This window comes from Lissotriton helveticus, chromosome 1_1 (assembly GCF_964261635.1).
Source record: "Lissotriton helveticus chromosome 1_1, aLisHel1.1, whole genome shotgun sequence".
Lineage (NCBI taxonomy): Eukaryota > Metazoa > Chordata > Amphibia > Caudata > Salamandridae > Lissotriton > Lissotriton helveticus.
In genome coordinates this window covers 644,850,360-644,874,157 of record NC_136057.1, presented here as the reverse complement: position 1 = coordinate 644,874,157, position 23,798 = coordinate 644,850,360, and the positions used below count along the sequence as shown (strand labels likewise).

The 23,798-nt window shown below is 43.3% G+C and overlaps 1 protein-coding gene across 1 annotated transcript in view; it reads left to right on the top strand.

Moving 5' to 3' along the window:
- The window catches only part of SEMA3C (semaphorin 3C), a 740,455-nt gene that overhangs the window by 523,871 nt on the left and 192,786 nt on the right, over positions 1-23,798 (top strand). The window lies entirely within an intron of this gene.

Sequence of the window (23,798 nt, the reverse complement as noted above, 5' to 3'; positions counted from 1 at the left end):
TATGTCTTGGTAAAATGCCCAGATATAGAGTAGCCATGAATTTCTAAGGCGTAGGCCTGAAAAGTTCTTTTTCTGAATTTCAAAATAGAAGGGAAGCTAGCAGCAACAAGCTAGAAAGGAACTCTTTCTTCTAAGGAAATCGTTTGTGTATATCCGGCTCAACATCTTTGTTATTACTGTTTCCACACGATCAGATTCATGCTGGTTTGGGTTTTAGTTCCAAACAGCTTCATGATTTCAATTATCACGATCACCAAAATCCAATTATTGTTTATTTTGTTCCCAATAAAACAAGAGGTTTGTCGGTTGTTGAGCTCAGCATGTTTTCTGTAACATGAAGCCAGTGCGAGTCTAATAGGCTGTTGACGTACACGCTAAGTATTGGTTTCAAGAAGCAGATACAGTCCACCATATTTAAATATCCCCCCCGGCCCCACTGTGTTACAGTAGGCCATGCTTGTATGGGATGTAAAAGTTGTCCTTAATCAAAGCCAGCCTTTGTCTCCAGAAGAGTGTTACTTTGTAACGTCTTGTTTTGAATCGCTGAAACAGCTGAGGGAGTTTGCACACCTGTGACACCAGAATTATTCAGGTAGCACAATTATTTATTAATATTATCCCCGGAATTATGTGCTTCAAATATGTCCACCTAACAGCACCATTCTCTCAGTGGACGCTGCTGTGCTGGAGGCTTAATGGCCTTTGCCTTCTGACATGAGAAATATCACCAGTTAAAAGAATAGGTTTGTGTAGAGGTCGGTTACCTCACAGATCTAATAAACCTTCTGCACTTTAAAGAACAAAAAACAACAGACTTCTATAGAAAAGTCATATGATCTGGCCCATAAAGAGAGAAAAACTATTTCTGTACAGAGGCTGTACATCATTCTCCAAGCAAATTCTCTGGAGGCCGTGTTAGGCAAACCTTTTAAATTAAGTAGCTCTTAGGAAACCCTCCACCAAGAAAGTATTCCATCAAAATGTCCCTGCAGATCTAGGCACAACAGTATCTATGTACAGTGCTCAGATCTGTTTGTTTACCATAGCAGCGTGTAATTCCTTTGCTATGAAAGAAGGGGTAAATGAGTCATTCCGTTACCAGATATTTGCATTTCTAATGATTTTAGGTTAAATGGGAGACATCGGTGTGTTACATCTTTTGAGAAACATTTTAAGACGTTTCAAATAAATGCCCAGTTCTTCCACTCACTTGAAAGGGTATTATCCACAACACTGACCGGTTGAAGATTCAATTTAGCTAGTCATACAACCTCTAGTCAACGGGTGCATTTCAGGTATTTATTCTACAAATGTCCAAATGTTAGTATTGATTGTGAGTTTGTTATGTTACTTTACAAACACAGTAAAGAAAAGTTTCAGATTATGGAGCATAGTAGATTAGATATGATATATGGAAGGCTGGTGTGTAAGGTAAGTATGGAAGAGAAGGTATAGTAGTATAGTAGGTTAGTTATGGACTTTAAGTAAGTAATGGTAGGTAAGCTACTGTAAGTATCATAGATATGTCTGGTAGTTGTGGTAGATAGGTATGGTAAGTAGGTATGGTAGGTACGTACCGTAGGTAAGTAGGTATGCTAAGTAAGTAAGTATAGTAATCCCTGGTCCTTGACTGTCTCTATATTTAACAGACCTACCCTATTAGTGACCAGAACTGACACAATAATTCACCCTCTCCTCGCACCGTGCTTTGACCCTCACTATGGCTACAACTATCACCAGCCCTATTGAAGGCTCACTTTCACAAGTGGGCTTCAATGCCTTTAAGATTACTTATACCCTAACCTTGCTAAAAATGCTGCTACAAAATTCAAACACAATATAATCAAAAGACACCCGGAACTGCTTATATCAGATACATATTTCTGTATGTCTAATGGCAACATTGTGAATTACCTAATCTTCTTCAAGAACAGAAGAGCCCATTGGAGGAACACTCTCATATCCTTTTTTCAAGTCAAACAGATAAGGAAAACACCTCATGGTTTTAGTCTTTCCATGAGTTCCTCTCCAATCTTCAAAGCCGATTTTACCATTACCTTTTACAACAGTGGGATCGTTCTCACTCAATCATCAGATCGAAATCTAGAGCAGTTCAACAAACTCTTTATGAAGATAAAAAACTCATTGGCTAACAATACAACTTCTTTGCGATAAGATCTAGCTCTAGCAACCTCAAGGGTACTCCAAAGTGTTGTTCCCAGTTCCTCTTTTGATATACCTCCCTCCTCGCCCACCAATCGCCCTTCGTCCCTGCCGGGTGGCGGACTTAATGCTCCACCCAGTTTGATGTCAGCAAGCCAGAAGCTTGGCGTCTCCCCTCTCTGCCATTGCTCATTCATCCTGGGCCTCACTTTCTAACCCTTCCTCACCGATTGAGCACACAAGACTGCCATCAAATGTTACATCTTTATCCTAACACACCTAATCACCCTATGAGCACCTCCATTACACCACACTACTTGTCTTGTACCAACCTTCCCTCCCCTGCCACTCCTTCCAATCGAGTAGGGCTCCCGCAAGTATTTAAGGATGCATACATTCCCCTGCACCTTCCCATCCACATCTTACCTCATACGGCTATCACTCGAGGTCCCCCTTCTCCACAGGACCCCGCCCCTCAGTTCCTTTCCGTAAACCAACATTCAGACTTGGTGGCACGTCTGGACAAGTTACATCTCAAAGTGAACCTTCTCACTCACGAATTCCATGAACTGTTTGCTCTCTCGCTAAACCATCTGCCCCTGCTCAATTCTCTTAGCTCCTTAGGAAGGATACACACAGTCCCCGCCAGTGCACCCTCTGGCCTTGACCAGCACTCCTCGCACCCTATTTCTAAAACCTTACCCCTCCCTAATGCCACCTCCCGCCCTCAAAGAACGATGGTCGAGCTTGTGACCAGCGGGATTGAGGAACTACTCCTCTCTTACTCAATCACTCTAGAAACTGACAAAGTCCCTATGGCCCAAATTCAAACCATTCTCATCACCCCACACAGGGAACCTTCGATCAACCACAGAGTCGTAAATAGAGACAACCTCAAGCAAGTGAATATCTCCCAGACTCTTACATCAGACACGCCTATACAACTGAAATGCACATAATTCAATTGTAGATCAGCTAACAAACATGCCTCAGATATTTTCGACCTCATCCAAAGCAATGAGGTATTGCCTCATTGCTTTGGATGAGTCCGCCTGGGACGACTCCGCCTGGGACGACTCCTGGTGGCCCCCCGCCCTGGGCACCGCAGCCACACAGACAGACAACGCACGCAACCTGGGCTTCATCCTGGACTCCTCTCTCTCCATGACCAGACAAGTCAACGCAGTCTCCTCGTCATGCTTCAACATCCTGCGCATGCTACGGAAGATCTTCCGGTGGATCCCCATCGAGACCAGGAAGACGGTCACCCAGGCCCTCGTCACCAGCCGACTGGACTACGGCAACGCCCTCTACGCCGGAACCACCGCCAAGCTCCAGAAGAGACTCCAGCGGATCCAGAACGCCTCAGCCAGACTCATCCTCGACATCCCCCGACGCAGCCACATCTCCGGACACCTGAGAGACCTGCACTGGCTCCCCGTCAACAAGAGAATCACCTTCCGTCTCCTCACCCACGCACACAAAGCCCTACACGATCAAGGCCCGAGCTACCTCAACAACCGCATCAACTTCTACGCTCCCAAACGCCACCTCCGATCAGCCAGTCACGCCCTCGCCGCCGTCCCCCGCATCCGAAGAACGACAACAGGAGGAAGGTCCTTCTCCCACCTGGCCGCCAAGACCTGGAATTCCCTCCCGACCGACCTGCGCCTGACCCAAGACCACCTCTCCTTCAGGAAGAAGCTCAAGACCTGGCTGTTCGAGCAGTAGCAGCACCCCCCCCCCCCAAGCGCCTTGAGACCCTCCGGGTAGGTAGTGCGCTCTATAAATGTCCTTGATTGATTGATTGATTGATATTATCATCCTCACGGAAACATGGCTAAATCCTTCCTCCAACCCCATCTTAGATCTCCTAGTGCCCCCTAGTCATGACATAATCCGTCTAGCAGAACAACAAAACATAGCGGTGGACTAGCGTGAATACACTGGAACACGCTATCTGTCTCTCACATGGAGACCCCCACCTCACCTTTAGTTGAATACGTTTGCCTCAACATTTCTAGTAACCACAAACTTCATACTTTCTACCACCCTCCTGGTGATAACTTCCTCTTCATTGAGCAACTAATGGAAATTATATCTTCCAATGATGACCCATCAGTATCCCAAATCTACCTTTGTGATTTCAACCTTCGTTGGTCTAAACCTAATGACCAAGCGCTGATCTGACTTAACGCATTCCTATCTGATCTAGACCTTATCCAATTCTGTGACCGACCAACTCAAAACAAAGGAGAAATTCTGGACCTCATTATTTCAAAAGTTGATGCCATCACATTGGAGAACATTCCCCCGTGTGATTGGTCCGGCCATTGCAGCATCTTCTTCTTTATCAATAGGGAGGTGATATGTAAAAGGGTCCAACCAAAGAAAATTAAACAGTGGAAAAGAGACCTCAGGAACATTAACACAAACTATCTAGGCATCGAATGTAAAAATGCCTTGTCTTCCCAAACTGACATGACTGATGTACATGATCTCACTGACTCCAATAACTCCACTATCTCTGGTATCATGGATTCAATAGCTCCTCTACAGCGAAAAAAAGCCTCTTCCAAAATCTCCAAACCCTGGTTCAACGACAACCTAAACTCTGAACGCCGCAACCTAAGGGCTGCAGAATGTCTATGGAGATCCAAACCTTCTTTTTATCATCTTAAATTCCTGAGATCGGTTAAGAGTTCTTACAATAACAAAATCAAGATGGCTAAAGCCGATTATTTCATCATCATCATCATCAAAACTTTATTTCGGTCTACTATGGACCATGACAGTACAAAAAATAAAATAGTACAACACAGTAATTTTTAAAATCATCATCACAAGGAATACAGCAATTAAACAATCTCAACAAGTATGCCAAATAAGAGAGAGGGGGTGTTATTTCCACATTTCATCAATAATTTACAGATAAAATCATTTGTATATAAAAAATACAATAATTATTGATACGTATAAAAAGAACAGGGGTATTGAAGTTAAAAATATACATTCGATGAAATTTAAAATATTACTATACAATCGGTCAATCACTGCTGAAATACTCCAATATAATGTTATAAAAATAAAAGACAAGGTGCGTTTTGGGATGGAGAAATTAAATAAACGTATTACCTCCATGTATCAGTTTAAGCAATGCGCTGCTGCTATTACAATTATAAACCATTTTTGGCTCTAAGGAACATTACGTTCATAAGAAACCTGGACACGCAGAATACAACCAATTGAGTAGTGTCTGATCGCAGAATCCGTTCTGCCTGTCTGCAGTGTCTTAAATTAAGGATGTTACATAGGGGTTTGATCCACCTTTTTCTCGAATATTGATAAGCCGGGCAGCAAAATAAGATATGCATGTCATTTTCTTGAACCGATGTAACATTTTTACAGAAACTACATTTGTCAGAGTCTTTATCTTGGGCATTACTGTCCCATTTAGATTTCTTGTCGTTGGTCTGAAGGACCCCATATCTAAATTTAAGATTAAGATTTTGCTACCGGAGATTCAACCTCATCCAAGAGAATTTCAAATTTAGGGATATCTTTAAACTGGAGAAACCTTGTAGACAGACATCCTAAACTGGTATCCTGTAGCAGTGTGTTACTTAAAAAGTTCCAGAATGATCGTTTTACTATTTTGCTACAGGTTTTTGTTAACTCTTGAGGGTTTTCCCAGTAGTTGGATAAACCTATTCTTTTAAACCAAAGAGCAATGTGTTTAAACCATAAGATATCTTTTAAACTACCGAAGGGCATTATCTCTTGGAGCCCCGATCTGTAGTGGACAAGCTCATCAGTTGTCCAGATTCTTATCCAATACATAAGGGGGTGCAACGCAGCGAGACTGTCAGTGCGCTGTAAATTAATATCTAAAAAAAACGGTACCATTGGAGTTCTGTTAGGTAAGGATAATAACCTCCATACAAAGTTATTCTCTCCCACTTCAAAATTACGCTTGCAGTGTGGACCCCAGAGTTCTGCCCCATAAAGGGCCGCTGACTGGGCCTTAAATTTAAAAACCTCTATAGCAGGTGAAACTGCCTTAGAAGTACTCTCTCTATGTTTCTTTAAAATAGGCATGGAGTTTTGGAGCAGAACTATTTTACTTTTTTCCAACTGGAGTTTCCATGACATTTTGGAATCCAGGGTGATACCTAAATAGTTAAAATTATTCACATACTCTAGTCTTTCGCCATGCAGTTCCAATCTTTTTCTGAACGTTTTACTTGGATTGATAGACATATATTTTGTTTTGCTAGGGTTGATTTCAAGTCCTTTTTTATTACAATATAGGTAAAAGGTGTTTATCAGGTTTTGGAGGCCACCGGGAGTCTGAGAAATTAATAGTATCGTCTGCGAAGAGGAGTGCGGGAAACAACCCCCCCCCTAACTTTGGTGAATCACTCTTGCTTCCTTCGAGAAAGGAGGGGATGTCATTTACATATAAGGAAAACAAGGTTGGTGCCAGCACACAACCTTGTCACATTCCGCGCTTCACTGGAATCTCTCTAGTAAGTTCTCCCCGTGGTCCCCACCTTACTTTTGCAAAGTTACTTTCGTGCATCCTGATAATTTGAACTAGTAATTCAATTGGTACTCCAAGGTTTCTCATGTGAATCCAAAGACTAGTTCTAGAGACCAAGTCGAAAGCAGCTCTAAGGTCCATGAATGCTTCATACAATGTGCCCTGTCTAATCGTAATGTACTTCCAACATAAACAATGGAATCTAAAGACTTGATCAATGGTGCTGATCTTTTTTCTGAACCCTGCTTGAAATTTTGTTAACAGATCAACTTCTTCCATCCAAGATGAAAGACGCAACAGTATGTGTCTAGCAAATATTTTCTGTGGAATGTCTATAAGACTGATCGGGCGATAATTCGCCGGGTCAAGTCTATTCTCCTTTTTAAAAATCGTGATAATTTCATCCCCCCTCCAAGTGTTTGGCATCGGGTCGAAATTCGCTATTGCATTACATAAAGCGTTCATATACGGAGCCCAAATTGTTAAGTCATGTTTTAAAAGGTCACCGGGAATTCTGTCAGGACCCGGAGCTTTACCAGATTTTATTGTACCTAGAACATAATTGGTTTCTTTTAATGAGAAGTGTAGCTTGGCAACCTTTGCAAGCTCAATCATTTCGTCCGTCAGATCAAAGTGGTCAGTATTAAGTTCTTTGTTGGATTCAGAGAAGAGGCCAGAGAAATGGTTAACCCAGGTGACCTCATCCACATAGAGGTCTCTATGTTTATCCCCTGTCCTATTGCCTTTTGTAAGTAAATTCCAGAATCCTGCTTGATCCTTTACTTTGCAGCATTTAGAAGACCTGCCCATATCTCCTCGTCCCAGACTCTCTTAGCAACAGCTATTGTTTGATTGTAGGCAAGCCTGTTTACCCTGGTTTTAACAGTATCATTACTTTTTATTGCTTTTATTAACTCGGATTTTGCTGCTCGACAATCCTTGTTAAACCATGGTTTGCCATATTTGACCCTTTCTGTTGTCTCTCCCTTCTTTCTTTGTATTGTTTTACTTAATATTGGGCCTAAAGCTTCTACTAGCCTACCATGAATATCAGTCAACATAAGAGGCAGGACATTACTCTTGATATACGGAGATAAAATATCTGAAAAGGTTGAATAGATATTCATCATTGCTTTTTTGTCCTCCAAGATGTATGGCCATTTAACTGCACGGTCATTCCTATTTAACATGATTTGATCATCTGAGGGGTCATAATTCGTTTTTTCAAAGTCTATTATAGAAAAAAGTTCTATAGAGGCCCTCAAACTCAGGGGTAAATGATCACTCTCTGTTCTAGAGATTATTTTAAAGTCACGCAAGAAACACCAACAGCTTAGTGACACCATCATACAGTCTATATAACTTTGTGAGATGTTTCTACGAAACGTATTGGCTTTTGGTCTGTCTGATAGAAGACGCCCATTACATGATCTAAGACTATGTGTCAGAGTTAAGCCTAGGAGCTGGGTCACAGCTGCTGTGCACATCACCTCCTTTTCACTAGCCAGTGATGGTATATTATACGCTTGGTCTTGTGACTCCATCAAATCACCGAAGCCAAGCACTGGCTCATAATTACAATTGAAATCACCAGCTATAAATATACTTGGATCATGGCCTAATGTTTCAAGGACTCTGTCCAACTTATCAATGACTAGTGATGGACCATTTGTTGGAGATGGTCTATTGTATACATTAAAGAGATATGTAACTTTATCATCTTTAGCCTTTAATTTTAAGCCCAGTATATCTGGAGAAGTAATATCTAGAGAGGTAATCACAATTTGCAGAGACACGCTGACCCATATAGCCAATTCACCAGATGGTCTTCCTTTTACTGAAGGAGTCGCCCCCACCCAGTAAGTTTTAAGCCTACCCTAAGGGGGCATTCTAACATCCAGGTCTCTTGTAAAAGTATAATGTCGTACAGTCCAACAAATGCATGCCATGTAGGATCCGGCAGATTTCTGTTTAACCCTGCGATATTCCAGGAAATAATATTTAAATCTTGGCAATTACTGTGCTCTCTGAGGCAGGGAGAATCAATTCTTGGTGTTTCCGTACTTGGATGTAACTTTGATTTTGTGTCTAGAGCAAGTGCAGAATGAAGGGAAATGGTATCAGCCGTTTGTATGTTCACACAATTATCCACCCCTCTTGTACAACTATTTGTATCCGTGTCAATTCTTTCCTTACTTACTACCCTCTGGACTTGGTATGAAAGAAGCTCATGGTCTCTTACAGACTTGTCATTCCTAGATTACTGTCAATCAACCCCCTCCAGCCCCATTAGAGAAGAAAAACGATTAGTAGTGAGGATATTAAACACTGGGGGCGGATATGTCCGAGAACTTAGGTTCCCACGTCTCCAAGGGTTATCAATTAGAGCTTTCTGGTAAAAATAGCTTAGGTCTCTAGTCAAGATACCTCCCACGTAACCATCAGAGAACCAGTCACGGATGTAATTTGTCACCCTACGATCTCTAGAATTTATAACTATTATATCCCCTGGGATGTCCTTCGGTCTCCTCCCTATCCAACCTAACCTTCTAACATTTAGAATTTCACCATCTAGATGTGCTGGCAAAGGTCTGGTTGTTCTTAGCCAGTGCATGGCTTTGTTCTTAAGGATCTGTTAGTTTTCAAATTTCCCTGATGGCAACTCGGGTACTCCAGTTAATACAATAACGAGGGGTTCTGCCTGCGGTGGAAGATCAATATGGTTTGCAGGTCCCATAACCTGTTTGTTCTTATTAGGGCTCCTCTACATATTAACCTGATTCCCCTGAACTTTCTCCTTTAGATGCCTACTTTCTGGTGGATCTCTAGTATTAATGGACTCTAAAACTATGTTCTGAAGCTGTGTACCTGTGGGATTATCATGAGCTGTTTGATGCAACTTACTGCTACTGGATTCATTATCAGTTACTGTGGGCACTATGCTAGTCTCAGGAATAATCATGGCAGTTCTCTTGGGTAACAGTTCTTTAAGTAGATTGGAGTTAGCTATTCCAATGTCAGTGATGGCCTCTAATTGTACATTTATTTGCTTGACCCTCTCAACTATAGGTAGAAGCAAAGATGTAATCAAATTCTCAATGTTATTCATTGATATTTGCTGAGAGTGTATGGACGAAGAACCCTGGTTTTCCTCGCTTGCATATGGACTTTTGAGTTTTTTTGGACTCATGACAGCCCTATGGGTTTTTGCGTGATTTCCCCTATGCTTCGCGCCTCCCCTCTTTCTTTTTGAACACCAAGTGCCTACCCCTGGTGGTTTAATACTAGTAATCTTCACAGGAATGGAATTACTAGGAACGGCAAGTAGTGACTCTTCTAAAGATGGTTCTTATTGAGTGTCTAGACTGGTGTCAGAAATAGTCAGATCCCGATGAGTCGCTATTCGAGCTGAAAGGTCTTGCAGCTGCGGGGGAATACCTATAATAATTGCTCGGTCGTTACTAGTACTAGTTAATGTAGGTGTGCTAGCTGACTGAATAGCCCACAAAGATGATCGTTTGCTCTGCCATTCTGCAGATATTCGTCTCTCTGTTAGTACTATTTCTTTTTCAAAAACAGAAGTAGCCCTTGTAATAAAAGCATCTAGAGTCCCTCTAACAAAGCCACCCACTGACGATTTCCATCCTAGGCTCAAAATATTGTTCATATTTTATACTGTAAGTTTAGCACAATGGACAAATGTTGACAATGAAAGGACTTTCAGTTCCTACGTGTTATCTTACTTTGGTATCCGTGCGATCAAAGGGGGTGGCCCAGCCCAGCCATGGACAGCCACGGACGGCCACAGACGGTCCCGGGCTTCTCCCGGGACGCTCCCGCGCCGCGGTGATAGTGTACTAGTTAAATCACGCCTGAGGCTGGGGGCGTGCCGATGGTCCGGGCCAGGTGTGGGGAAACAGAGGGAGTCTTGGGACTTGCAGTCCCCAGGTGACGGCAGTAATGATCCAGGTAGGGCCGCTCTCACTCAGGGTGCTGTTATTACAAAGTCTTTCTCCCCGTGGATCCTCAGGAACAGATAGAATCGCCACACAAAGGTTTGCCGAGAACGGGAGAACACATCGCAGGACAACGCCACAGCCAGCACCAGCGCTGCGGCACCCGTGATAGCGGGTGCGGCGAGCTGTTTTCAGGGCACCTGAGGCTGGGGGCGTGCCGATGGTCCGGGCCAGGTGTGGGGAAACAGAGGGAGTCCCCCGGTGACGGCAGTAATGATCCAGGTAGCGCCGCTCTCACTCAGGGTGCTGTTATTACAAAGTCTTTATCCCCGTGGATCCTCAGGAACAGATAGAATCACCACAGAAAGGTTTGCCGAGAACGGGAGAACACACCGCAGGACAACGCCACAGCCAGCACCAGCGTCGATTATTTAATAGCCCAACTTACTCAAGCCTCAAATAGCCCCAAAAAACTTTTTGAAATTGTCAAACAGCAATCAGCAATAGCACCCAATCCCTTCGAATCAACACACAATTCACCCTCATGCAACGATCTGGCTATCTTCTTTATAGAAAAATTAAACTCATCAGTCTTGATCTTGAATCTAAGAGGGCTCTACTTACATCATCTGAGAATGCGGCTGATCCTGCCCTCTCTGAGAGTCTAAAGCCACTTAGTATTAGCACCAAGAACATGGCCTCATGGTGCTCCTTTTCTCCCCTCAGTGAAAACAACATCTACAAAACTCTTTTGAACATTAAATTGTTTGGAGGCGGCAGCTGTGCATATTTCTCTAATCAAAGAGAGAGGGACCCAGGAACCAAAGGGGTTGGGTACCAGTCAACAAGTGTTAAAACAGAAATCCCCTTTGGGTGCAATCACTCATCCAACATTCGTTGTGTCAACAGGAAACAATATCAAAAGTAAAATTTGAGCAGAGAGGAAATGTAAAGAAAACCGATAATAAAAGCAGGGGCAGATCTTGCCAGAGTGGAAAATAACTTCCTCAGACGCCTTTTGGCCCTCCCTCGTGGCACACCCCTCCTCCCCTTAAGATTAGACGTAGGTCTGCCCTCCATCGCTGAAGAGCTGGAGTCAAAGCCATTAAGATTCTGGCACAGGCTCTGGTCCACCAGCAAGCTCGCACACTACAGGCGTGATCTCTCCTATGTAATGGACCTGAACCAGCGCGACAGAATCCCCTGGTTGGCTTTTATTAAGAAAGGACTGTATTGTATGAAATTGCCTGAGCTATGGGAGGATCCTGAACAAGGTTGTCCAAGGGTTTCCCGTAAAAGATTGGTCCAAATTCACAAGGAGTATAGTTTAGCTCTTCTGCTGTCCGCATCTAACACCGGCACCCTAACTGATCGTTTTCTGAAATCCAAAAATTCCTACGAATTCGAAGGTTTTATGGACATTATTTTCCCCATTTTAGCAAGAAAATTGTTTATACAGTGGAGGTTAGGCACTTTGCCTATTAAAACCTTCACTTGTAAATGGCTACAGGGGGACGATAAAACTTGTCCAGGCTGCAACACCAATGATGAGGAGGAAATTCACCTTTTGTTTTTCTGTCCTGCATACAACAAACCAAGGAAATATTGGTTGGTGCCCCTATGCAGGAACTTGGAATTTAGGAGTCATGTGAACGCGTACAGAATATTAAAAACTAGTACTCTGCCCAATATAGTTTTCGCAGTGGCCAAATTCCTCATGGCTATGTGGCAGATAAGGAAAAAATTACTAAATGCACGTGTGCTGAACATATGAATTCTCTCTTCTGATTATGAATTGTATTTTCAAATTATGAATTGTCCCTTCAAATCATGAATTGTCCCTTCTAATTATGAATTGTCTTTTCTAATCCTCATCATGTCTGGATCAATGTGGAAATTATTTTATCTAATGCGCTTTTATAATTGTAATGAGATTTTTAACATGGATGTCTAAAAGGTAATATGTATGTATCTTTTATGGTCTAAATGACCGAAATAAAGAATTTTTGGATTGGATTGGATAATAAAAATGTGCACAAAATGTATTCTCATAATATTAAAAACAGATCCGGTGTCATATACCACAAAATCAATCCTATTAGAAATACATTTCTAATTCATACAATGAAAAGCATAAAACAGTTATAAAAATACCACATATATGGACAACAGTGTAAAAAATGGGAGCAGTAGGAAGGAAAACTGCAGAAGTTATACAAAGAGATCAATATTGATTCATGTTTTTTTTCTTCAGATAAAACAATTGTCTCAAAACAACTTTAAGCAACTTTAAGCACTATCCCCTCATATAGGCATCGACGCGTTTCGGTGGGCAATCAATTAGTAGCCAGCACCTTCTTCAGGAAAAATGTATTTAATTCCCATTACTAAAAACACATCTTTAAGTATAGGGCTGAAAAGGCCTCCTGTGTTTGGATAATTGGAGCAGTCAGAAAAACTGTCAATATCTCTATCAAATACGTAGGGACTGCCGACTCTTTGCAGCAGAATTATCTTTTGATGCTGTATACATAGATTGGTAGTTATCAAATGTTTGGTTTCTATATTATCCCCACTTATTTTTAAAAAAAAGGCGGCCACACACAGTTAGTCACAGGTTCTTCCGCACTCAGAACTACCCAAATTGTTCTGATAAACTATAAAAACCACCGGCAGTATATTTGGTAATAATTCCAGGACCAAAACAACGTGAGGAGCGGCCACTTTCACGTGGTCTTAATCCCTTCCACGATATAGGCCAGTCAAATAGTTCTGTATGCACCGGGCGCACGCCTTCAGCATCAGAAAGTACTTTCTGATGAAAAGAGATAATAAAAATGCGCACAAAATTTATTCTCATAATATTAAAAACACTATGTGGCAGGCACCGCATGGTGCCTGCCACATAGTACAGGGAAATGCACAATATGAATTTTTGCCATTGCGGCGAGTGCTGCAGCAAGCAGCATCCGCCACAATGGTAAACATGCACAATGCGACCGCCACTGTGGCGGTCGCATTATAATTGCATGTGCGGGACCACCGCCATATGACCGGGCCGTCCCGATTACAGTGACAATGGCGGACGGACTCAAGTCTGTCCGCCATCGTAATCACCCTCTAAGTTTTCAAAGTGTTTTAAAGAAAATGTGAGAGAGGAACGGAACAAGAGTGATAGAGTAACATGGTCTATGGCATAGATGCACTTCATGGGCTTGTCACAATACTGTGAACTCATTAGTGCTATGTTCACACCAGTCTAAGAAAGGCTGGCAGTGCTCCCAGAACATCATTGCTGCTTGGCTATTGGCTTCCCATTTCTGGGGGACACCCTGCATATAGGCACCTGAATACAAAATGATTTGGTGGTGGCCATTTTGAAGTTATTGAATATACATTTCTTTATGGTTCAGAGGATCTATGCTAGACAGTCAAGATACTTTGTTGCTGCTGCCAGGACCTTCCATCTAGACTTCATGAAAACATTGGAGCAAGGTCTGGAGTTGAAGTTGAATACTGACAAGTAGTCTAAGGAATTAATTGTACTTTGAAACTCAATTTCATTAGTTAAAGAACATTTCAGAAAAAATACTTAAAGATGTAGAAACTATTTTTGTTGCACTTTGGATGTAAAGGTATGTAAGGGATTGGAAGGATCCTCATCACAATGTATTTGTTATATTTAAGTTAGTGGTATTTGTTTAGCGAAAGACTATTCATTGATATTAGTGTGAATTACGGGTGAATGTTTATTTATATTGCAGGTTAAGAAATGTATATAAGTACATAGTAGAACCGGAGAGAATGCATTCAAACGAAAAGAACTACAGTTTTCACATCAGAAATGAATGAGGGATTTTGACAAGACCTATGTATATATAAAATTTGCGAATAATATATTGGTCTTTCCGTTCAGGAATGCTGGAGTTTCGTGAATATCCTAGAGAGTCTGAGACATAGAGATATTCTGGAGGTACTTAATTTTCAACAGTTGGGTTAGAGGACTCAATGTACAGATCATGTATTAAGGATATCTTTAGCTATCAACTATGGACCAGCAGGCATCAGCAGGCTCAGAACAGACACCAGCGCCCAGCAGTGTAACGAGTCAGGCTGCTGATATTCAGTGCCTCTGTTGCTCCCTCTGGTCCCTTTCCTCTTCCCGAGTGTACTTCTAACAGACATAATACTATTGTGTATAATTCAATGTGAATTCCGAGTAGTGTGGATAAGTACATCCCTCCTGTCGGATCTGGAATGTATGTTCATACATTTTGATATGTAGAGAAGAGAGAAAGGGAATGGTGAGAGAGAGAGAAAGAGAGACAGTGGGAGACAGGGCGTCTGGAAGAGTGTTTTATTCCTGGGAGTGAACCAGGCAGGTGCTTTATTTGGGTTTGATTGGAGTCAGACAGGATTAGCTGCTTATGGAAGAAGAAAATCCCTCTAATGGAGGGTAGATACAGAATAAGGGGCATACAAGTTACAGAGGCAATTGTGAAGAGGATCACTGTGAAATAAAAAAAGCAGAATTATATATTATTTAGAAACAGTGAAGTATATGCTGCAAGTCGGAATTTGACTGTCTTGTTTAATCATACGTTATGGAATTACCTACAAACCAAGTAAAACATACCAGAAATATTTGAATATAAATTTCTAAACTATGTAAGACACCAGGAATGATGCGCAGGCTTTTAGCACTCCAAACGAAAAGAATATTTCCATGTGAAAGCCCACCAACACTGAAAATCTATTTTCTAGCCATGTTCGGTAATTTGGTAGAACTAGTAAGGCTTGCCATGTGTGTTGCCTATAGCAGTATCTCGAAGGGAGACGATACCACTCCGGGCACCTTTGAATTTCCTGGGGTCTCAGTGCCCAGAATTAGCAGGTCCTCAAACACCAGATCTGATAATTCCGTGTCCAGAGACACTGCACGCTGGCTTTGAGGCAGAGCTCTCGGTGCTGTTGCACCCTGCCTGGCCAGGATAATCCATACTGCAGCATAGGTGGGCAGGAACAGCTCCCCCAACTCAAGAAAAATCCACTATGCCCTTCTGTTCCTCTCGTCTCCCACACCTCAACTGAAAGAAAAGGCTTCCACATAATTACCACTTGCTCCAAGCAGGTGGTAAATGTGTGCTGTTTCGGGGACATATTTGCCCCAGAAAGGGAAATGAAGCCGAAATTAACCTGGTATTACTGGTATCCACACCTTTATATCCACCTAACTACCTTATTGAAGTGCCAATTTTGTAAGTTACACTAGACAGAGCTCTAGAAACTCAGATGATGTCTAAGAATATAGTCACATAGATGTTTCTAAAATATTGATTCAAAAACACATTGAGGCACATTGACGCCTGCATAGGTGGGGGGAGCTTTGTTGGTGTGTGTGCAATCGCAATACTTTTGAAGCTTACAATATTTCAGAGGCACTGGCTGCTAAGTGTTATTTTTCTTGTTTAATACCAAGAGAGAGGTAGCAGACGCGAGTTTGGCAGACAAGAGAGATCTTTATTTTTGTTCCTCCTCCTTGCTCAGTGCTTCTGTGGTTTGGGCTTCTGTGAATATTTATGGGTCGAGGCCTTGGGGTAACTGGATCTGCAAATCTATCCACTGGTGTCCTTCGAGAGCTTATTCTGCTTTTCGATTTATCTCCGACGCCTTTAGTAGAAACATTGCTTGAAGGCATTCTTTTCAGGTTGTTTAAATCGGAGTGATTTGCACTATAAAAACCTTTCCTGATTGAATACTAATTCGCAGCAAGCCTTGAAGGCTCTGCAGGGAGCAGGGCAGGGATACGACTGCTTTTCAAGGGGAAAGAAGTGATGAGCCAGCAGCATACTTTTCAGGTAGATGTATACTTTCGGTATTTAATATAGAAACAGAGAGCTTATGGTAGTTGAATAAGCAAATCATGCAGGGGTCTCAGCTAACAACAAACATGTAAGTGATGGAAGAATTTAACTTGGTTGCTAAGCATTTGTCACGGAACTTGCTGACTCGTGAGAGAAAAAAATTGGACCACAACAGAGTGAAATGAGGGATTTGTTGGGGGGAAAACTTGATTTCATAGATAGAAAAAGATGCTTTGCAGCTTTTGGGGAGATGCTGTAGCCTTACAACTAGAGCCGTTAACCTCGAAGATGGGAAACCGGGTTCAAGTCTCGGCAGGGACGCTTAACATCTTGTGATTCTAGGCAAATCACTTAATCTCCCGGTATCTAACAAAAAATGAATGCGTCCATCTGTAACACAACTGTTGCTCACGTAAAGTGCTCTCTTACCTTCGGGTCAAGTTCGCACTATATAAAAGTCCGGAAAAAAAATTGTGAAACGGTACCAAGTGGTTTCTTAAGTTTACGAGCCAGATCATCAGACCGTCCCTGGACCTGCCCTCCCGCCTTATTCCAGTGTCAATTAGGGTGACCAACCGTCCGTAAATTTCACGGAAAGTCCGTAATTTCGGCCGTCTGTCCGTTGTCCGTGAAGGATTCTTTAACGCACGTCATTTGTCCGTAATTTTAACCGGTCGCACCACGCTAAAGCTGGCACAGCTTCCACCCACCTCCCTTCTTGACTCCGATGCTGTTGAGGCCGGGTGTAACAGACTCTGATGCAGTACCAAAGCTCAGATACCCAGCAGCATTGGAGAGGCACAGCGGGATGGCAACGCTCACACCTTCAGTCCTTGATGAGCTGTTAAGAGGTGCTTGAAGGGGACTGAGAAGGAGGGGTTGCAGCTTCAGGAGCAGGGGCATCTATTGAGATGAAAACAGCCCTGAATGCGTCTCTGCAATTTAGAGGGGCCTCACACATTCCCTTCTGCCCAGGGCCCCAAACATCCTAGCACCAGCCCTGATTACACCGAGGCAGCAGGTGGTTCTAGTCACAGATTACTGTCACTAAATTGTGAACAAACCTCGATTCTTCAAACATGCAGTCTATAATGTAATAAAATAAAGAAATGGCACAATCGCACCCACACTGATTAACAAAGTATGGAGGACAATCAGTTAAATCAGTTCTCTTGGAGTATCTCCTTTAAGTAAAGTACTGTACATCACAGTGGGGGATGGCAAAACGAACATTTAGGAAATAGAGCCTGTCTTCTCGTTGTCTTGTCCGGGAGGGGGTGAGGAGCCCTACCCCAACCATGGAAGAGACCAAGATGATACTAGAATACTGCATGCCCACCCTGTGCCCACGCTGGTGGATCATGTTCCCCCTGCTGTGATGTCTCCTGCCCCCCTAATGATGGCTCCTGTCCCCCATGTGGTGGCTCCTGCCCCCCCCCCACCTGTGATGGCTCCTGTCCCCCTCCTGTGGTGGATCCTGTCTCTGCCCTGGGTGGCTTCTGTCTCAGTCCTGGAATGGCTCCTGCAGCGAGGGTGAAGTTCTTAATGGGCCTCTTCTCAATAAGGCTCAGCTCAAAATTAATATGAAAAGGTGGGCGAGTGAGTTAGTGAAGGGATGGATGGATGGCTGGATGAATTAGTGAAAGGGTGAATGGATGAATGAAAGATTGAATGGATGGATAATGAGAGAGGATGGATGGATTGATGGGTGAGTGGAAGAATGGAAGAGAGAAAAGGTAAATAGCTGGATGTATGGGTGGAAGGGTGCGCTGGATGGGTGAAAAGGTGGATGATGAGTGAATGAGTGGGTGGATGGATGAGTGAAATGATGGATGAATTGATGAATTGTTAAGTGCAAGGGTGAATGGATGGACGGATGAGTGAAAGGGTGGATGTAAGGATGGTTGAGTGAGTGAAAGGGAGGGTAGATGGACACAAGGATGAATAGATGAGTGAAGGAGTGAAAGGATAAATGGATGAGAGAAAGGATGGCTGAGTGATAGGGTCGATGGATGGATTCATGAGTGGATGAATAGATGGATGGGTCTGTGGATGGATGGAAGGAAGGATTACTAAGTGAAAGGGTCGATGGAGAGAGAAAGTGAGGATGGATGGATGACTTAAAGGGTGGATGGGTGGAAGGGTGATTGACTGGGTGGATGGATGAGTAAGTGAAAGGATGTCTGGATGGATGAAAGGGTAAATGGCTGGATGGATGAGTGAATGGATGGATAAGTAGAAAAGTGGATGGATGAGTGTACAGATGGATAGGGTGAAAGGGTGGATGGATGGATAATGGATGGATGAAGAGATGGATGAGTGAAATAATAGATGGAAGGATACATGATGGATAGGTTTGCAAATTATTGAATATGTTTGGATATGGCTGGGCTTACTTATATACTATTGCGCGACCTCTGATGTGTCTGTAAAACTTATCCAATTGTCCTGAAGTTTTGTCCTGAATTTTGACCTCCTGTCCTGAATTTGTGTCCTGAATTTTGACCCATTGTCCTGAATTGTTACACTCACCTCCCTGAATTTGCACCAATGCCACTTGGTCACCCTAGTGTCAATACTCAGACAAAAAGAACAATGGATTTTTAGTGTAACCAAGACTTGCTTTTCAGGAACTGGCTGAGCACAAGGCTTCTATTCCGAAGTTACCTGGTGGGGCAGTTAACATGCAAAGCAATTCAAACAGTCATGAATTCAGTTAAAGGATGTTTAGATTAATACATTAAAACTGTATGCATTTGGTCAAGGCATAACGTTTTGAAACGCACATAACCAGTGCTAATAAAAAAATATCACTGCAACAAACAAAATGCCCCTGTGCCTGTCAGCATTATTCACTGTCTGCAAAGTGTTCAGAAAACGTGACTTTATTTTCTATCTCAGCTATCACCCCTCAAAGTGATGGCTTTCTTCCTTATTCAAATGTTTGTTCCACTTAGCAGTATTTCGGTCTCCCAGTGTTTGGTTGACTTGCATGCTCCAACTGCTGATATTGCTTACATTTATAATTTCAGAGGAATCCATGTGTTTTCTTGCTCTCTCCCTATGTGCTGCTTCCCCCTCACATCCCCAACCCAAGCTCTTAGTGTTGCTCCCTTTTCCAGCTTGTCCGTTAATTCCCCTGCCCTGCTCTTCCTTTTTCAAATTTCCAAGTCATCATCCAACAAGCTCCTTAGTTACCCCCCCCCCTCCACACTTAGGAACCCGTTTTCTCACCTCTACTATCCCTCATCAACCATCTATTTCATGCTTAATGCTAGTCGCCGCTTTTGACTTTGTTAATGCAGGATGCTGTTAAAACGCACCGGCATAGTCAAAACTGGAAGTGGGTACTTGCCATTAGAGAAGCATAGAAAAACATTGTTTTCCATACTCTCAAGATGGCCACCACTTTGCACCAACCAAAGTGCTGATGCAGTCTAGCGGCCATCTGGAAAGCATAAAAAACAATGCTTTTCATATTGTCAAGGTGTCCGCTACCTTTTTTCATGTGACGTGACAATCTAACACCACATGAGGCAATGTGGAAGCGATCTCGGAAGCATGAGAACATTTTTTCCTGCCAATGTTCTCAATCGAACGTAGTGTGATACATTCATCAACCTCTCTGCCCATGAACTCTGCAGTACTTACAATAAATCTTTTGTATAGCACGAGGAAATCCATCTACGTTGCATCTATCCCCGCTTTCTTTTGATTTAGAAACATGCTGCGGTGAGAAGCCCATGAAAGAAATACAGGCCGTTGAGCTCTGTAAATATGTCATGATCTCATGCCCCCATTACAGCTCTCTCTACTGTGGGACTGGGCTGGGCAGTCACTGAGACCTGCAACAATATTAACAACTTATACATTATAATTGTATTGCTGCTGGGGGTCAGTAATGAATGCTGGAGAAAGGATACATTCCATTTATTAAATTGTTACTTATTTAGCACCCACTTATTTTATTGAGCCCAATACTACACTAACCAACGCTCTTTGGGCCATATGTACAAGAACTGGTGAAAATAACCGCTAACTCTAGTTAGCGCCAGTTTTCTTACCGCTCTGTACCGCTCAAAACTATCGCCTTGTTAGCAATGTATGTACAAGACGTTGCTACATGGAGATAGCTTCAGGGATCAGCTGTGACAATTGCCGCTAACATTAGCGTGATGGTGATGGGAATTCTGGGGTTAGGGGGTGAAAACCAACGAAAGGCCGATTAGCGGCAAAAAACGCACATTAGTCAGCCCAACTTGAGTGTTTTTGCCTCAATTGGAAAAAATTGTCGACCACCAATAGAAAATAGGCAAAATAAACAGTGAAATGCAGAATGCAGCAGCCACGGCCAAGTGAAGCACACATCAACAACCCCCTCAAGCCACCCAACATCCAGGATGACCAGGATGAGAGCCTGGATGCCTCACTGGACCTGGAGCCTGGATGCCTCGCTAGACCTGCGTCTGGAGCCTGGATGCCTCGCTGGGCCTGTGCCTGGATACTGGATGCCTCGCTGGACCTGCGTCTGGAGCCTGGATGCCTTGCTTGACCTGTGCCTGGAGCCTGGATGCCTCGCTGGGCCTGTGTCTGGAGCCTGGATGCCTTGCTGGACCTGTGCCTGGAGCCTGGATGCCTCGCTGGGCCTGCGTCTGGAGCCTGGATGCCTCGCTGGACCTGAGCCTGGAGTGGGATGCGGAGGAGCTGTGGAGTTGATGAGCCATGGCAGTAGACATTGAGGCACTGCGATCGCCCGTACCTGGTGGTGAAGTCTGGTAGGTCGCATTGAGACAAGTTGCTGACCTGTGTGAGAAGACCGCCTTGCGCCCCTTGGGGTTGTGAATGGTAGAGGCCCTCCTGCAAACCAACGTAGGGACGTCTGCATCGCATACCATGATCCACCACTGCACCGGGGTGCACAAAGGGGATTACCAATGGTGGGGGACGCCTCTCTGCATCACAGGCCGGATGATGTTGAGCTGGCCAGACGCTGTGGAGGGTGAGGTCCCTGAGCTGCGCTGAACTTGTGTGGCAGGAGCGCTGTAATTTCACGCCTAAGGGGGCCCTGCTGCATCAACTGCATCAGGAGGTTCAGTAGTGGACTTGGCGGCGACTGCTTTACCCAGACTTGTGAAATGCTTCCTGCTTGAGGCTCCTGCTGGCTGAGTGACACATTTGGAGAGATTGCAGCGGATGGCGCCACAGTGTCAATGTCAAGGGAAGGAAAAGATAGGACGCATAGCGGAAGAGACCCGGGGTCCAGGCAAAACTAGCACCATGTTGCACTGTATTTGCAGAGTGACACAGGTAGGCATATGCGTGACCTTGTGAAGCCCTGTGCCACATCATGCCTGCATCAGGTATGATGTACCCAGGGTGTGCGTTCCCACGCGACAAGGCCTCATAGGAGTGGCACCGCGAAATCCCTCAGATTTCATTGCAACAATTGTAGGACGCACTGAGTCAGTACCTTACGCCTGCCTAACGGCAGGCGTAAGGGTGATGCAGTGCCACAGGTATAGGCTGACTCCATGCATTGCTGGAGTTGTGTCATGCTTGTGACACGATTGCAGCAATGCGTGACTTTAGCGCAGACACACACGTCAGATTTGCAGACCTATCTGTCGTTACTTGTGTCATGTAGTGCTGTCCAGTAAATACTGCACACCCATGGTGTCTCAAGAAGGGCGTAGTGAAAAGTGTTGCAACGCTGTCTTGTCGCAGCGCTGCAACACTTCTTATGACTGAGGCCCAGGAATGCGCACTTATTGATGGTGTGCATTCCTGCCGTGTAGTTTTGTCGCAAGGCAGCGCTGCAACATTGCTTGCAGCGCTGTCCAGCACCAAAACCTGTTTGAAAGAGGCCCCAAGTGTTATCTTCATTTTCAAGACGAGCTTTTTTCTGGACTTCAAAAACTGCCTCTAACGGCAGTTAGAGGCAGTTTTTTTGGGAATCCCTTGTAAATATTGTGAAGTGGAGTTAGCGGCCATTTTTGCACAGGAACGCCTCCCTTAAATGTCATTTTCGCTAACAGAAGTTAGGCCGCAAAGCTGTCAGAAAAGTGCCACTAAGGCAGCGTTAGCCCCTTGTACATCTGTCCCTTTGTGTTTGAAGTGCAGCAAAAGCCTTTGAAATGTTGCCGTTAGTCTATAGCTTGAAAGGGATTTAAATCCACAGAAGTAGAGAATTTGTAAATCTCTCCCCAGTTCCTTTCTAATTCCTCAGCTCATTTTGTAGTGGTATTGTTTTTTAATAAAAAATATTTACTTCATTATGAATTCTAACATCAGGTTTGTTAAAGCAATGAACATTATACCTCAAATGTAATTTGACCTGAAACCATAGACCTAATTTGGTTTTCCTAGTTCTATTTTTTCACTTTTGAGAATTGAGGTATTGTCTGACAGATTTAACTAACATGGCCTATTGAGATGTATACTTCATCTGTATCATATGTCACACCTAGCTTTGAATCAAAGGATAGTCAGAAAGAAGGAAACAGACCTAACCTGGAATTTCTTCATTGACATTCGATAACGAACACTAATTTGATCCTTTGATCCCATCCTTATTATTTTGAAGAAGTGTGTTTACTGAATTTTCGTTGTTTCAACTATAGCTGAGGATAGTGTTGTCATACTGGCCTCATTACCAAGGTACTCCAAGGAATCCTAAGTAAAGCCTGTTTAATTTTGTGCAATGGTCCGTTTAGCCACTGTCCTTCCTACAAGCCAATTTCTAATGGGTTGTACTTAGTTTTTAGGGCCGTTTGTATTGTTATTCTTCTCTTGGCAAATAGTCCTTCCCCAGGTTCATTCTGTTGCTCACAACATTTCATATTAGACTTGTTCCTGTCAGATTCTCAACCTATCAGGTCTAGATTGCCACACCGTGGGATGTCTCTCACTGCTCCTTTTCAAAATGTACCTCTGCTCCTTCTTTAAGACTGTGAGGAATACAGGTTATATCAGGCATCTACCTGGCATTTTGCTTTTTGAACTTTTGGATTCTTCTCTTTTGATGTGGTCTTCTCCTGCTGATTAGGTGTAGGCCCCATGTGTAAAGTCAAAATATTAAACCCTGGTCCTGTCATTTCAGACCCACGATTGTATAATTGTGATGCAGAAAAAACACAGACGCACCAAATGGCAGTTTTACAGAGGGACAATAAAATAATTACTTTACATGATTAAACGTGTGGAAATGTTTCAAAATATGTAATAATGCTCCATCTGCTGCTTGAATGAACACATGTCATTTCAGACCCACAT